Here is a 15,525-nt window from a genome sequence, read left to right as displayed (position 1 = left end):
TTTTCTGTATGCAAGATGTTTCTTGAGAAAGACTGATTCTTTTTCAGTTAAGTTTATTTCGGATGTAGTAAAGAGGAAGGCTTAATTTCTGTAGTCATGGTGAGTTGAAGATTGACAGGAATCTGTATTTGCCTCCAGGCAGCATTAAACCAAAGTACAGTCATGCTAAACATTTAAATAGTGGCAGACTGGAATTACTGTTTGGCTAAGAAAGTGTTTGTAAAGAGAAGCATATTCATGTTCAGCTTTTAAGGAATGTAGTCTAGGATTTAGGTAGCTTTTCCTGTTTAATGTTTGTTTTCTGGGCTTTTTTGTGTGTCTGTTTTTTGAAATTTTTGTTTGTTTGTTTTTTCTCTCTCCATTGTCAGGTGCATTAGATCTGAAATATATCAGGCCAAATTTGGTGCAGTAAGAACACAAAGATGGTTTTTACAACTGACTGAATTCAACGGTCAGTGCTATTTTACAGACCAAGGGTTCCTGTAGACAGTATAAGGTAAAGGCCAAATCCTATTCTATTTACTCATGTGAGTAATCCCACTAATTTCAGAAGGACAAATGAGTAACCATGACAGAACTTTGCCTGAAGGGTCAGTCCATAATATAGCGAAAGGCAAGATACAATAGGAATCCATCATGATTGTTTTGTTCTGCAACAGGAAGGTGTAAAGTGTTATTTCAGTAACCTTTCCCAAGAACAGCACTCCTTTCTATTTAAAAAAAAAAAAAGGCACAAGAACAGGAAGAGCCATACTCTTACAATCTAGGAAAATGGTGACCACAGATGGAATTTATATAAAGGTACAAGGGAATTAATTTATCTATATTTCTTGTTGCTAGTTTGGCATTTAAATGATGAACCATGCTAGAAATAATTATGTAAATGAAATGAGCTCCTGAAAGGTAGTGTGGATTAACATTGAAAAGCAGCAGGCAGTGGTAAGTCAGGGTTGCTAACATATCATGTTGCTTTCCAATTGAATGAAAGGCTAAAAATTCAACTTTTCAGGATCCTTGGTGAATCATTGTATACCTTTTGTTACCAAGAAACTTCTTCTGATATTAATTACGTATGAAATAGAGCCAATATGGTATAGGTAAGGGACCCAATCCAGGGCCAATTGAAATTAACATAGACTGTTCTCAAAGGCTTTTGGATCAGGGCCTGTATATACTGCATAACTCCAGATGTTATTATCTGTGTTGAAATATATGTATGAAATGGAAACTGAATCATATAGCAAGGTTTTGATTATGTTGAATGGTATTTTCCTCATAAACAAGATTGTTATGCTCTTTGCATTAACTGCCTTTAAAAATAATGGTAGAATGAAAAAAGAATAATGCAAATGATAACAGAAAAGGATACATATAGCACACCTTTTCAAGGGTTCACTACCTTCAAGCTCCTGTTCAAGGCAAATGAGTAACAGTAGAAATATCTATTAGTTCAAGGAAAGCAATTTTTGGTGGTACAGAAAGTTGATTTTAAAGGAAGAAAAAAGAGAAGGAAGTCTGTTTTACTTAGTGAACTATTCCATAACCAAGCTTTGTACAGCATCTGAAAGTCCTTCCTTACTGCCTTCTCCCAGGGTCACCGACTTAAAATGTTTTGTCCAAAGTATCATCCTTGTTTGAAGATCTATTTTCTTTGATTAACGTTAGGCAATATGTATACAAGTTTTAAAGTTTCTGTTAAAAACATCCTCAAATGATAATCCAACTGAAAATTAAACTCCTATGATCTCCAAGAGCGAGATTGTGATATCTTTCTACATTGGGCTTTGTCTTGATTGGAGAAATTCATACTGTACATTGATTTGCTCAGAGCTTATTTGGGTATATTTAACAAAACACTGTGCAAGTGATGACAAAATATGTCTCCAAGTAAAATATCGTATTATCTTGGATTAATGAAATGATCTAGTCTTTTCCTAAAGAGGGAAAAACATTTCCTTAAACCACCAACACATATGGTCAAAGAGACTAGTACTGGGAGCAATATTTTCTCCCAAGGAAGTATTGTTGAACTCTTTGTGTGGTCTGCATCTTTTAACAATGTTCAGATGCTACACTGTGGTCTGTATTCCTACTAAAGCAGTAAAGGTTGTGAGAAGTCACTGGGGAATTTATGACATATTTAATTTTGGTTTTTTGATGAACTATTTCTCCATATTTGCCCAAGTGGAATATTTTTTATTTAAGAAATTTAGTTTGGCAGTCCCATATGCATCTGCTGGATCCTGGGGTCCCCACTTCATCCTCAGGTTGACAAAGATTCTATTATTCCAAAATTAGTTTTCTGGCAAAAACAACGTATACAAGTTATGCATGTAAAAGCATGTGCAGGAAATACCTTCTGCTGTCATGGGTGTCAGTGACACAACTTCATTGGAAGCAGGGTTTGGGTTCTATGCCTGTTTTTATTTTATGATTAATAAAGAAAAGTGCTTTTTTATTCTTCTGAGTGCCTATTTTCTCTTTATAGGTTTGGCAGGTATTTTAGGACTGATGCTTGTTTCTCCTAATCCTTCTTTTACTCAAATAGTGACCAGATTTGTTCTTGCTTGGAATAGTGGTTATCACGCTACCCAGGGAGTCACACCTGGCCTCCATTTGCCTCTCATACCAGAAATTGTATTTATTATTGCTAAGTGTACCGTCTGCTGCTTTCTTCTCTTGTATGCTTCATTATGACAGATTTGAGTTCAATTTCATTAGGAGGGACCTACAGGAAGTCAAAACAAGGTTAATGACTTATCCAAAGTGAATTACAAATGAGATTAGAATTTATGAGTTCCTGCCTCAAAACTTTTACTCCAGGCACTAAACAATGCCGTTTTCATCTTTACTTAGATCTGATGCATAGTCATGCACAGAAATTTTACTGGCAACCAAAGGATTGTATAATGATTATTGCTTGTATATACAGGAATGTCAACATAAGTATCTGCTTTGTTTATACCCATTGTCTCTACAGTAGATATACATATTTCTGTGAGTGACAAGATGACCAAAGAAGATGATATTAACAGAATGGGAATAGTGAGAAGACGTGATGAGAAAACTTTGATGTCACTTCAGGTATATGTGTCTATATTCTGTGCTTTTTTCATCTGCATAGGACCAACTTCTTTATGCATGGTCTTGTCCAAAAAGGAAGATGGCTCCAGAAAAGGAGAATTTTTCTTCAGTTGCTGAAACTACTAGGTTAAACTTTCCAAAGATCATTGATACACAAGTAGCTAGGTTACTTTGCCTAATTGAGATACTACATGCATTTGCCATGATATAGAAGTACAAAGCTGCATGTGGGAATTTACAATCTGAGCAGCATCTTTACTGAGTCAACTGTCAATTTCTTGGAGTAGAGCATTTTGCAGAGCAGACTTTTCCTGATGTTTTCAGCTTTAAATTTCCATTTATGATGGAAAAAGTGTTTAAAAATTGGATTCTGTTCTAAGCAAAGCTGAATGCTAGTGGACCTCAGTTTGGCTTTAGAAGCATTTTAATTCAAATTTAATTTTTTATAGAAGGTTAGGCAGAAGAACCTGCTCTTTTAATACAACTGTTTATGTACAGTTTTGTGTGAGTAGTCTAATTATTTTGGTAGTAGAAGTCAGTTGTCACTATTCAAGACCTTTGCTGTGAAAAAGCATTTTCTAGGATAATTGACTAATTTTTTCCATGTAGCATACCTATCTCTGACATTCAGTATGTCTAATGTTTGGTTTCTATATTACTAATTGGGTGTCAAAATCGGTAACCTGATTTTTTTAAAAGTATTAAACTGCTAGGACAGCCCCTGAAATCTCTTCATGCTGACCAGTTCTGTGAAAGAGGTGAAAAATAGTTAGAGACTTTTTGTCCATGGGACTGAGTACTCCGGTGTGAAAAACTTTAGATTACAAAAGTATCTGGGTCAGCAACTTAATGTCCAGAAGCAAACCTGTAACAAATGTTCGCACAGATCTGCACAGTGGAGAGGGATAGATTGTTAAGATAAATTGATTCAAAGGGCTTATTGTAAATAGCCACAATCAAAACATACTTTCATATCTTAGTTTGATCACACTTGCACTGAGACTACCCCTCCACAGACAGGGTTTCCTGCTGGAAATCTGTCTTAGAATCATAGAATGGTGCAGGTTGGAAGGAACCTTTAAAAGCCATCTAGTCCAACCCCCCTGCAGTGAGCAGGGACATCTTCAACTAGATCAGGTTGCTCAGAGCCCCGTCCAACCTGATCTTGAATGTTTCCAGGGACGGGGCATCTACTACCTCTATGGGCAACCTGTTCCAGTGTTTCACCACCCTCACAGTAAAGAATTCCTTCCTAATATCTAGTCTAAATCTACCCTCTTTCAGTTTAAAACCATTACCCCTTGTCCTATTGCTACAGGCCCTACTAAAAAGTCTGTCTCCATCTTTCTTATAAGCCCCCTTTAAGTATTGAAAGGCTGCTATAAGGTCTCCCTGGAGCCTTCTCTTCTCCAGGCTGAACAACCCCAACTCTCTCAGCCTGTCCTCACAGGGGAGATGTTAACATCCCTCTGATCGTTTTTGTGGCCCTCCTCTGGACCTGCTCCAACAGGTCCATGTCTTTCCTATGCTGAGAACTCCAGAGCTGGACGCAGTGTTCCAGGTGGGGTCTCACCGGATCAGAGTAAAGGGCCAAAATCACCTCCCTCGACCTGCTGGCCATGCTTCTTTTTATGCAGCCCAGGATATGGTTGGCTTTCTGGGCTGTGAGTGCACATTGCTGGCTCATGTCCAGTTTTTCATCCACCAGTACCCCCAAGTCCTTCTTGGTAGGGCTGCTTTCTATCCCTTCATCTGCCAGCCTGTATTGATACTAGGGGTTGCCCTGACCCAGGTGCAGGACCTTGTGCTGGGGCATTTGTTTATCAGTTGTTTCAATTGGTGGGTTTGTCATGCTGATTAGGACCTCATAGTAACTTGTCTGTGGGTGCAGATGCAGCAGATCTCATAAGCTATGTAGCCAGTTTGAGTTCTGAGTAGTAACCTGTGGTCAACCAGTGATGTGATAAAGGTGGAAAAGACACTAGAATCACAATTCAATTTTTTCAGGGATTAAAGACAAAACCTTCATGCTAGCATTTGTCTAAAATACTCCTCAAAACCACGTATACAAACAAAGTCTGCATCGATAGAAAAGAAAGCTGTGTTTAGATTTTTTAGGAACTGGGAAACCTATGGAATAGATAGAGCTTACAACAGAAGGATGGGTTCTATCTAAGGGAAGATGAAAGGCTATTGGCACTTATTAAAAAGATTATAGGGTAGTTTTTAAAACACAAGACTGGGAAAAGCAGATAAATTAGATAACAATCTAGAATGAAGTTCTATAAATCTCAAGGAAAAACACAGGTAGAATTTGATACAATTAATTTTTAAAAATAGCATAAACAGTCAACACAAAGTCCCTTCTAAGTAGAAAATAAAAAAACCTAAGCAAACATACCATATATAGTACTATAGCCATGCTAGAAGTTTAGGAAATAAGATGGATAAGGAAGGCCTGACTCTGAAAGAGAATAAGGAATCCATTTAAAAAGAGCAGAAATAGTTAATAAAATTGAAAATGCTCCTACTAAAAGGAAAACAAGGTAAAGTCCGACACCATATGGGAACTGAATTTGCAACTGGAATAAGCTGCAGAATACAAAATGACAGTTACACGAGTTTTAACATAAACGGATGTGCAGAGAAAGAAAGCGTACTCATGGGAGTTTTTACTTGCTAATTCTTAATGGTAAAATTTATATTTCTGAACAGGTGGTTTCTTAATTACACAGAACGGTGGATATGTTCAAATTACTTCAGGATATGATTATCTTTGCCTTCTCCCTAAAGCGGTATTTATAGAAGGATATGGTACATTTCTATGCCATTGGACATAACATTGAACAGGTTACTCAACGTTAAGTTTTCTTCTGTTCAACAGTTAAGTAATCCAACACTAAGAGGGTGGTCTTGGCTAGCAAAGCTAGTCACATGAGCAAGCAAAGAGCCCGATTCTGCCTGAAATATTAATGCTCCAAGCAGCGAGGAATGAGGGGTATGTGCAGAATCGGGCCCTTCAGAAAGACCATTCACTTATATGGGCAAATATTTGCCATCCCTCTTCATTAGATCATGGAATCTGTTATCCCTAGGGCCAGGGAAACAATTTCATAGCCTTTTTGTTTTCTACTGTCCTTATTTGAGCATATTCCTTTGACTGTGCTATGTTTCATTCAAGAGAGAACAGCTTTGCATTTCCAGTTCCATAATGTTCAGTCAGTTACAAAGCAGCAACACATTCATCAAAGAACTTAATTCATTTGCGGAACTACCAATCTGTATCTAGTTTGTGTAAGTACATCAGGAAAGAGACCATATTTACTTTTACTTGCTATTTTTAAATCCACCTCCAGGTGCATGTGGTGTTCAAAACTTATTAAAACTGAGCTATTTCTTATTAGAGGTAGAATCTAATTGGCAATTATCTTTACTAAAGACAGAGAAAGGAAGTATTTTGGGAAGAAAACAATCTGATAGTAATCAGACCTGAACTGGTTCTCTTACCTGCCCTTAAGGCTTCCTACATCCTAGAAAAGAGTTCAGCACTAGATCTGGAAGAAATGAGGTGTCGGATTTCATTAATTCTTTGAAGTTTTTCAAACAATACCATCACTGGAGAGAAATCTGATGGATGTCCTGGAATTTATCAGAAGGTTACATGGCAGTCAATATACATAGTAACAAAGCTTATTTTTCAAATGGTTGTTTCACAGTTAGTTTTACATTGGAACCCCATTCTTTGAAAAGATATTGTATTACCATACTAGAATAGCTCATATGTGTATTGAAAGAATAAAGTAAAACATTTCCATCTGTGCTATAATACATGGAAGGAATGGATCAATAAAACCTTAAAAGTAATAAATGTTTCAAAGACTGAGAGAGCTCAGACTGAACTGGAAGCAGTAGCAGATACTTTCAGTTTATATTCTGCACACAAATAAAGGAGACTCTAATTCTTAAACTTAGATTTTGACCTGATTCATTGTGAGGACCAGGTTAATAATTAGATAAACTCTGGATCAAAATTATATGCTGAATTGTTGCTTCTTAAAAATAAGGTGTAAAATCACTGAAGCTAATACTTTTTTCCAGTTATCTTACAAATGAATACTTGAGATGTGTTCTGGGAAGGTTACGTTGCTTCTTGCTGCTTGTTATGTTGCTTCTTATGTTGCATCTTTTCCACAGGCCGTAGTACAAGCCACTTCAATACAGTCGTACAGCTATCTGTTTAACCTCAAATCTCCTCAGGGTACAGTATCTATAAACTTGCTCCATTTCAGCTTTAATATCCTTATATGACAGTTTCCCTTCTGTCAGACTTAAGTCTTTGGACTTAGACTGCTGAAAAGCCCGTAAATATTTCTTGAAGATACCAGCCAACACATGGTCTTTGGCCTTTCCGAATGTTCTAAGAATGTTGTCGAATGGCTGTATTTGTCTATAAGTTATGATTTGAGCATCATGGATTTTTCTGACTATATTATTTTGGATCATACTTTCAACTCATTCAGTGATGCAGGTTAAAAGGCAATTTATTATTTAAAATTAAGTCACCATGTGCTCTTTAAATATCAGAAGGAAGACCACATGTTTACTAAATGAGGTCATGTAGGAATTTCAGAGCATTTTTTAATATGAAAACATCTAAAATAAAAATGAGAGAATCAGAACTTCATATTTAGCTTGATAAAATATACTACTTTTACCCTGTTTACCAGGGTTTAACCCCAGTCAGCAGCTAAGCACCATGCAGCTGCTCCCTCACTCCCCCCTGATCCCAGTGGGATGGGGAGGAGAATCGGGAAAGAAGGTGTAAAACTCGTGGGTTGAGATAAGAACAGTTTAATAATTAAAGTAAAATATAATACTAATAATAATGAAATACAGTAATAATAATTGTAATAAAAAGGAATATAACAAAAAAAGAAGAGGGAACAAAAAAGGAAAAAAAAACAAAACAACCCAGTGATGCACAATGCAATTGCTCACCACCCGCTGACCGATGCCTGAGCAGCGATCTGTGCCTCCTGGCCAACTCCCCCCTGTTTATATACTGGGCATGATGTTCCATGGTATGGAATACCCCTTTGGCTAGTTCGGGTCAGCTGTCCTGGCTGTGCTCCCTCCCAGCTTCTTGCACACCTGCTTGCTGGCAGAGCATGGGAAGCTGAAAAGTCCTTGGCTTAAGATAAGCGCTACTTAGCAACAACTAAAACATCAGCGTGTTACCAATGTTATTCTCACACTAAATCCAAAACACAGCACTGCACTAGCTACTAAGAAGAAAATTAACTCTATCCCAGCCAAAACCAGGACATACCCGTAGAGAATATAATGGCTAAAACAGTTTTAAATTTGTCCAGTGCAGGGCAAATTTAGCAAAGGTGTAATATCTTTCAGCTTGAACTAATGCGATAAGTATTTTTCTCTTGGGACAAGTATTAAGAAATAAGCCTGAAAACAATAAAGAATAAGGCAGTAATTGAGGCATTGTAGACTAATATTAGAAAACAATACGTCAGTGTTGATGATAATTGAAAACATTTACTCAAATATATGTCAATGGATCCTGGAACTGAGTTGCTGGGATGCTAATTAGTTTCATGGTTGCTTGGTGGATTGGTGTCATATACAGAAACCAGAAAATGTGAAGGGAGGAATGTGCAGCAGTCTTATAATCAGAAATGGATATTCACTTGCATTAATAAACAAAGAAGAAATCTTTCTCATCTTTAAAGATAAACTATTAGTTCTCAGTCTTCCTGGACATTTAAAAGCCTTTCAATGCCTTTATATTCCTTTACAAAAAGTAAAGCTTGAAGTACAGCAATGCTATGTGTTCCTTTTTTTCTTTGTTTTTCAGATGATTTATTTCAGCTCAGTTGTGTGCTGTGCAGGAGTGCTGGCAGGGTTGTCTAGTCAGAGCACTTCTGGATTTGTGAATGCCCTTGGTATGACTGGCGTGTCAGAGGTTTAGGAGCACCGAAATCCTCACCAGAAGTGCTTGCACAGATGTCCATAACCATGGCTCTGGGTGGCACAATGGGTATGTACACTTCTTATACAGTATATGTGCTCAATTCACAGCATCCTTGTTAAGTGTTATTAATTAATTTACTATTCTTTGAGAGGATAGGAAAATATATTATGAAAGTATATGAATTTCTAAAAGTGGCACTCTTAACTAAGGGGGGAGTATAAGTTGGGGTGAAAGATTTTAATTGCTGATAAAAAGCTTAAGTTTTGTCAAAGTCAAATGTTGCTCTGAAATGAAAAAATGCTGTTTCAAAAAGCACTGAAATTGTTAGATGTTTCTGGAACTTCCCATTTATTTTTTCTCAACTGAAACAATTTTTTTGTTATGAATCTACCAACTGCCTCAGTTGATCTGAATTAGAAATTATTAATTTGTGGGAAAAGAAATATTTGAAAAATTTAATTTAGTTTTAATGCTGGTCCTCTAAGGAGGATTTTGTATCTGGTACTATGGAGGCCAATAGAAATTCTCAAAGGTTGAGGTTGAAACTTGGTAAGAGAGAAGAGAGGAAGTTACTACTACTTTGCCAGTTTATGACTTAGATTGTGGCAGTCCTCTAATGTGTCCAGAGCCATTTGGCCTGCCTTGATTCCCTGTTGGCAAGATGTGTTTGGAAACTCTGGCAGGTGCATCCACACAGCTATCTCCCATACATAAGAAACAGTGGCTTCAAAAGAGCTGTTCTGGCTCTGTTTCTTACAAGCTGTCATCCCAAAATATTCTAGCAATGTATTTTTGAAAAAGACTTAAATTAGGTTAAAATTTCCTATAACTATTATATTTCTATTTCATTGTACGAAAAGGAAAAAAACATTAAAAAGTAAACAGTCCTTTCTTGCTCAATGGCCTGTTTATGCTTTGAGTACGAAACACAATGTAATATTTTATTTTCGATCTAAATCATTTAATTTTGCAGGTCTTACCATTGCAAAATGAATTGAAATCTCTGACCTTCCTCAGCTTGTAGCTGCATTTCACAGTCTAGGTGGTTTGGCAGCAGCAGCTCTTACATGTCTTGCTGAGTAAGTGATTGAATATGCACATCTTGATAATTCACCCTTCTGCCAAGGTTCTCAAAATTGTGGCGTATTTGGGCACTACATTGAGGTGTAGCTTTTAGCGCTGCTTTAGTGACTTATGGAAAACTGCTGGGTACTCCTTACTTTAGTCTGTCATGTGAAATTTAGGATGAAGTTCACTACAAGCCCTTTTTTGTTTTCCTCAAAATACAGTTGAATCCTAGGAGGAGTTGGGGGTTAATCCTCTTAGCTCCTTTGTGAGGGGCAGGAATTAGCCTTATACAACTTAGCTTAACAAATTTGGTAGGACTGGAACACAAGGAGGAGGAGGTTAGTGACTTTGGCTTTTGTGTTGATTAGGAGAGATGTTGATGTTGGTCTCAAGGATTTCTTTTGCTGGATTTGCTGGAGTGTTTGTTTAACTGAGAGTCTGACTTAGATTCCATAGAGCATTACTCCTAAGATTCTGATGTGAACAATTAGTGGCTAGAGGAATTATAGTAAGAGATCTTTTAGGTCCCTATGTATCAATTATTTCCTACTGCAACGATATACAACTATTGAAGCTTTGTGTTCTGAATAATTACTGTGTCCTATTTGCTACTACAAAGCAATCATATATCTAACTGCTTTTGTTTTCCCATAATTAACAAGGCTGAAATAGGAGTCATAGAGTATGACAGGAGCTGGAGCACTTCCATTTCTGAGAATTCCTTCCAAAAAAATTCCTAAGTTATTGTCTTGTATCTGCAATAGGTGGATCTTTCTTCCAGCTAAACTGATTTCCAAGGAGACTAGTGTCTTTGGTATTTTTATTCTCTATCTGTAGCCTGTCTTAATTGCTAGTGCTTTAGCATTAAAAATATTTTAGTGCTGAAGTCAATGCAGCGTTAGAGCAGCCACTCTTGCTTCCAGGTTTGCTGAACTCTGCACCATTTCTACTTGGGCACCACTAGTTGAATGCTGGCTTGCTGACAGCATCCATGGCTAGTATGATAATTTTTACATTGGATCCAGGCTACGCTCCTGGAGTTAGTGTGCAGTCTTGGTGTTACAAGACTCTCCTCAATTATGGTAATAGTATCAAGAGCGCAGTTCTTGAACCTCTTCATTGCAAATAAATGTAGGGTTTTTGCACGCACATCCAGCATTTGCTGAATGCTAGCCACAATGCAGTCTTGCATGTTAGCTGAAAAATTTGGCATAAATTATGAGGAATCAACAAAGCACTCTGCAGAATGTTTATCTAGCCCTATAGAAATTCCGTAACAAATCTGCAAGACCTTGCAGGATCCCACAAACCACATTGCAGAGATCCAAAACTTTTTAGCCAGCAGCGGTGCTGTAAAATAAGCTGTGGATGTTTATCTAGTCAGATGTGTATGTAATCCTAGCCATTGCTGTAACTGTGGACTAGTTTTGGAAAGAAATAAGAGATTAAGGGTCTTGTCCTGCAAAATAACAAATTATTTCAGCTCCTATTGTGCCTGTATAATCTTTCAGCAAAAATTCTAAAGGCGTATCTGCTTATATGACCAAACCCAATAATGATCATAGGTAACAATCTTCTGCTAACTGGGTGCTTGAATTAACTTTTATTTGCTTTTGTTTCACTTACTTAATATTTTAGGAATTATATCACTTCTTGAAATACGAATTTAATTTTTCTTTCCCTGATGTGGTGTTTACTAAATTGCAGGGACTGATACTGAGCTGTAGGTGGAGCAGATATGCCTGTTACTAAAATATGAAACAGTTACTCTGGCTGAGCCTCGTGTGCAGAAGGATTTCTTCTTGACAACAGCCTTGACAATTGTGGATGCCTTAATTGGTTCCTCTGGATGGAGCTATCCTGTTATGCGTTGTGTGTGTGGTAAGGAAATACCACTAGTTTGTCCCCTTTTCTGTGCGAAATAAGACTAGGGCATCTACTTTGGAAACTTTTAGAAATAAGATGTTGTAGGAGATTGGATGACTGCACTGGCTCCCTGACAGAATTTTGCTCATAATGGTAGTAAATAATGAAAAGTTATGACAACTGGGATAGATGTCTGGTGGGTTTTCTAGAGTTAGGATTTGGCAAATGAACTTCTTAAATGCCAAGGACAGCGAAGAAATCAGAGTATGTCTGGGTTGCGTGATGCAGAGCTGTATAGAGATATCCAGCCAACTCAAGAATTGCAAGCTGTATATATGTGCTAGGGGAGCCCTTCCTCATTTTTACCCTGCTTTTTAAGTAGCTCCTTTACCCATAGCTCAACCACTTCCACGTGGCGCTTTACTGAACAGTGTAAACATCCTAACAATTCAATTCTGGCTGGTCACAGGCATGGTGGACTGGGCATTGACTGGCACTTACACGTCTGTGTGGATATTAAACTATTGGCCTTAAGAGAGTTGATTCCTTCAGATCAGAGTGGTGGTCTTATACCATAAGAGAAGTTGCATAGCTTTGCCAGAGTTGTAGCCGTTCTGCATGTAAACTGTTCCTAGTACACTAAACCTGGCAATTGAACTTTAAAAACAACTAGGAAAAGCAATAACAGCAATATGATTTACTCGTAAAACCACCAATGTAAGTTAATGTTTTATAAAATGCTGAATGGCCTTCGCTGAAGGATCTCACCCAGCAACTGACTTTGAGGAAAAGGGAAATGTGCTGTTTCATAACAAGCAAGAAGGAGATGTTATTTAAACAAAGAACATCTTTGTTTTGCTAGGGAAAAATGTTAAGGTAGTCTAGGGAAGAGAAGAAAAAATATTTAAAAATGGCTGAAAAACAAGGTTTTCTCAAAGGCATATCTGAAAATCTGTTTGAAATGTGTGATTTTTATGCCAAATGGGATGCTGAAGCTTTCAAAAGAAAAAAAAAAAGTAATGCAGTACTGAACTGTTGAACTGTTGCTGTATCAGCTTCACAGCTTGTTAAAGTAAACTTTAATGAGCTGAAGAATAATGCAGTCTGCCTTCCCAAACAAACTACATGGGAATTTACAGCAAATGAACTATTTATTTTGGGATTCTTTTAATGGACTTGGAACTGTTGTTTTGACCAATATGCTCATTTAATATGTTCACATTTAGGCCATGATGAGATCTTTGCCAAATGTCATTTTTGGGTGAATATAGCACAGTATGTACAGCAGGAAGGAAACCTATGGCAATTGTTGGAACTTGCACTGAAGCTGGATTAGACCAAGCTATTGAAATGATAAAGGAGTCTAATTCTATCATTACCCTGGGTGAGAGTTCAGATACTTGTTGTTCAATTGCTCAATAGTAAGCTTTACAAGCTACCTCGGGTCTTGCATAACATTCTGCATATTTCACTGTTCACTGCCACTTTAATCACGTCAAACTCTTGTTTCCACTTCCTTTGGATCTCTCCAATTCATGCTTGTTATCCAAATATTAAAATTGTTAAATCTCTCTTCTCTGCTTTATGCCACCTGTGTCTCATCTGATGTTAGCAGTCATTGCTGCCTGGGCTTTGCCCGTAAATACAGACCTCTACAATCATTAGTCAACTTCATGCCTAATCATCTCTGTTCCTATGTGTATGCTATGCTTCCTTGGAAGCTGGAGTGTCCTGAGCTTTCCAACAAAGTACCATTTTTCTTTACCTTGAAATCTGTTCTGAAAGCCTAAGCCTGCTGAGTCATTTACTTGCACACAACCTGAGTGCACACTATTAAAGCATTGCTCAGCTTCACCTTGACAAGTCTACTCTTCTGTCTTTGTTGCTAACTTTTATCCTTGATTTTAAGTGTTTCAGGGCACAGATTTTGCTTTCTTGTCTGTTGCAGACTAGTGCTAAGTATTAACTGTTATTTTAGTGATGTACAAATATGCAAAAGAATTGAAAATTTGCATTATAGACATTAAAAATACAATATAAGCTAAGAAGGGGGTTATAACAAATGTTTGGTCACAGAATACAAGGCTGTATTTCTTTCCTGTGTTTGCAGTGAAACCTTGTGTTCAGATGTATTCAAAAAGTACAACATTTTTGGGACTCTGAGCCTACTTGTCACCAGTAAACCCATTTAATAGTGTCCTGGATGTATGTGGCATTAGTGAAAGCTGAATGCTTCCTGATGTAGTGAATTACAACCATAATTAATGTTATAGTTCTAATGAAAGACTTTGGTTAACTAGAAGTGTCACACTTGATAATACAGCATACACCTTGGCAGTACTACAGTCCTCATCTTTTGTAATGATACAGCATAGGGCAAAGGGGTTCATCAAGGCCCTAGACCTAAGACTGTGCTAATCATAATTTCATCAAGTTTACGCCATTTGTCATATCCTGGAATTCTGAGGTTTTACTATTGATGTGTATTTCAGCTATGATGTAGGTCAGACCTGCTCTTTATGATTAGACCTTAATGAACAATGCCTCACTTTATCTGTGAACTCTGCTGGGAGTTTTTCTCATCTTAAAAAATAATGAAGGCCTCTCGCGTAGAGCTGGGCATAGTGGAAATACAAAGAATTTGGGCACAAACCTTAAATGGATTTTTTTTTTTACCCTTTGAATGGTACTGCTTTATAGCAAAGAAATATGAGAAGTCATTGAAGTTACTTTATTGGGCCTCCCTCTTCATGTTAATTCTCATAAAATAAAAAAATCTCTTGCTTTTCCTAAAAATAGGTAACCCAGCACTGCCAAGATTTATGCAGGGTAATCAGCTATTCAGTCTGACGTTTCTCTAAGAACAGCAAGCTTTGGCCAACATTCATTTCCAATTTGCAACTATAACAAAAAAGTTTGTGTCATGATGTATTAGGAGAGTTTAGTTTCTGTAGGATAACTATACATGGAAAATATTAATGGAGATCAGGAAACAGTCAGTTTTAACGCATCCTATCTACAGGAGAGCACAGTCACTGAGTTGAAATGTGCCAGCTAATCATTCTTCTTTCATTATAACAAATCGCAAAAAGTTATAGTATTTTATGAACGCATGTGAACAAAAAACTATGGTTCCAAATACGTAGGGGAAAATCCTTAAATAAGATAGTTTTTATGCACTGGATTGCCTGAAGCTATTGAGCACTTGCTATGTAGCCAGTTCATCTGTTTTGTACCTCTGCTCAAATCTGAGGTGAGGCCTAGGTCTTCTCTCCCCCAAGTTACAGGCGTTAGAAGCACTGTGTATACCTACAGTTGTAATCAAGCGGACTTATCCAGCTGACCCAAGAATACAGTTGGCTTCTTTCAGATGCAGCTGCATGCAGCCCTTAGCCAAATGGATGGGTCATCATGATGAGGGGCCTCTGAAAGGAGAGGGATATGGAAAAAAGGAAGAGAACTGCCAAAGTGCCTCCCCCAGCAAAGCAGGCTGCTGTAGAGGGTAATGTTAAGTGCTG

The 15,525-nt window shown here is 37.4% G+C and overlaps 1 pseudogene; it reads left to right on the top strand.

The window, feature by feature from the left end:
- The first annotated feature begins 440 nt into the window (after window positions 1–440).
- The window catches only part of LOC127020727 (NAD(P) transhydrogenase, mitochondrial-like), a 17,352-nt pseudogene continuing 2,267 nt past the window's right edge, over window positions 441–15,525 (top strand).

This window comes from Gymnogyps californianus, chromosome 11 (genome assembly GCF_018139145.2).
Source record: "Gymnogyps californianus isolate 813 chromosome 11, ASM1813914v2, whole genome shotgun sequence".
NCBI classification, from domain to species: Eukaryota; Metazoa; Chordata; class Aves; order Accipitriformes; family Cathartidae; genus Gymnogyps; species Gymnogyps californianus.
The sequence above is the reverse complement of the archived record's forward strand: the minus strand, read 5'-3'. Positions and strand labels throughout refer to the sequence as shown.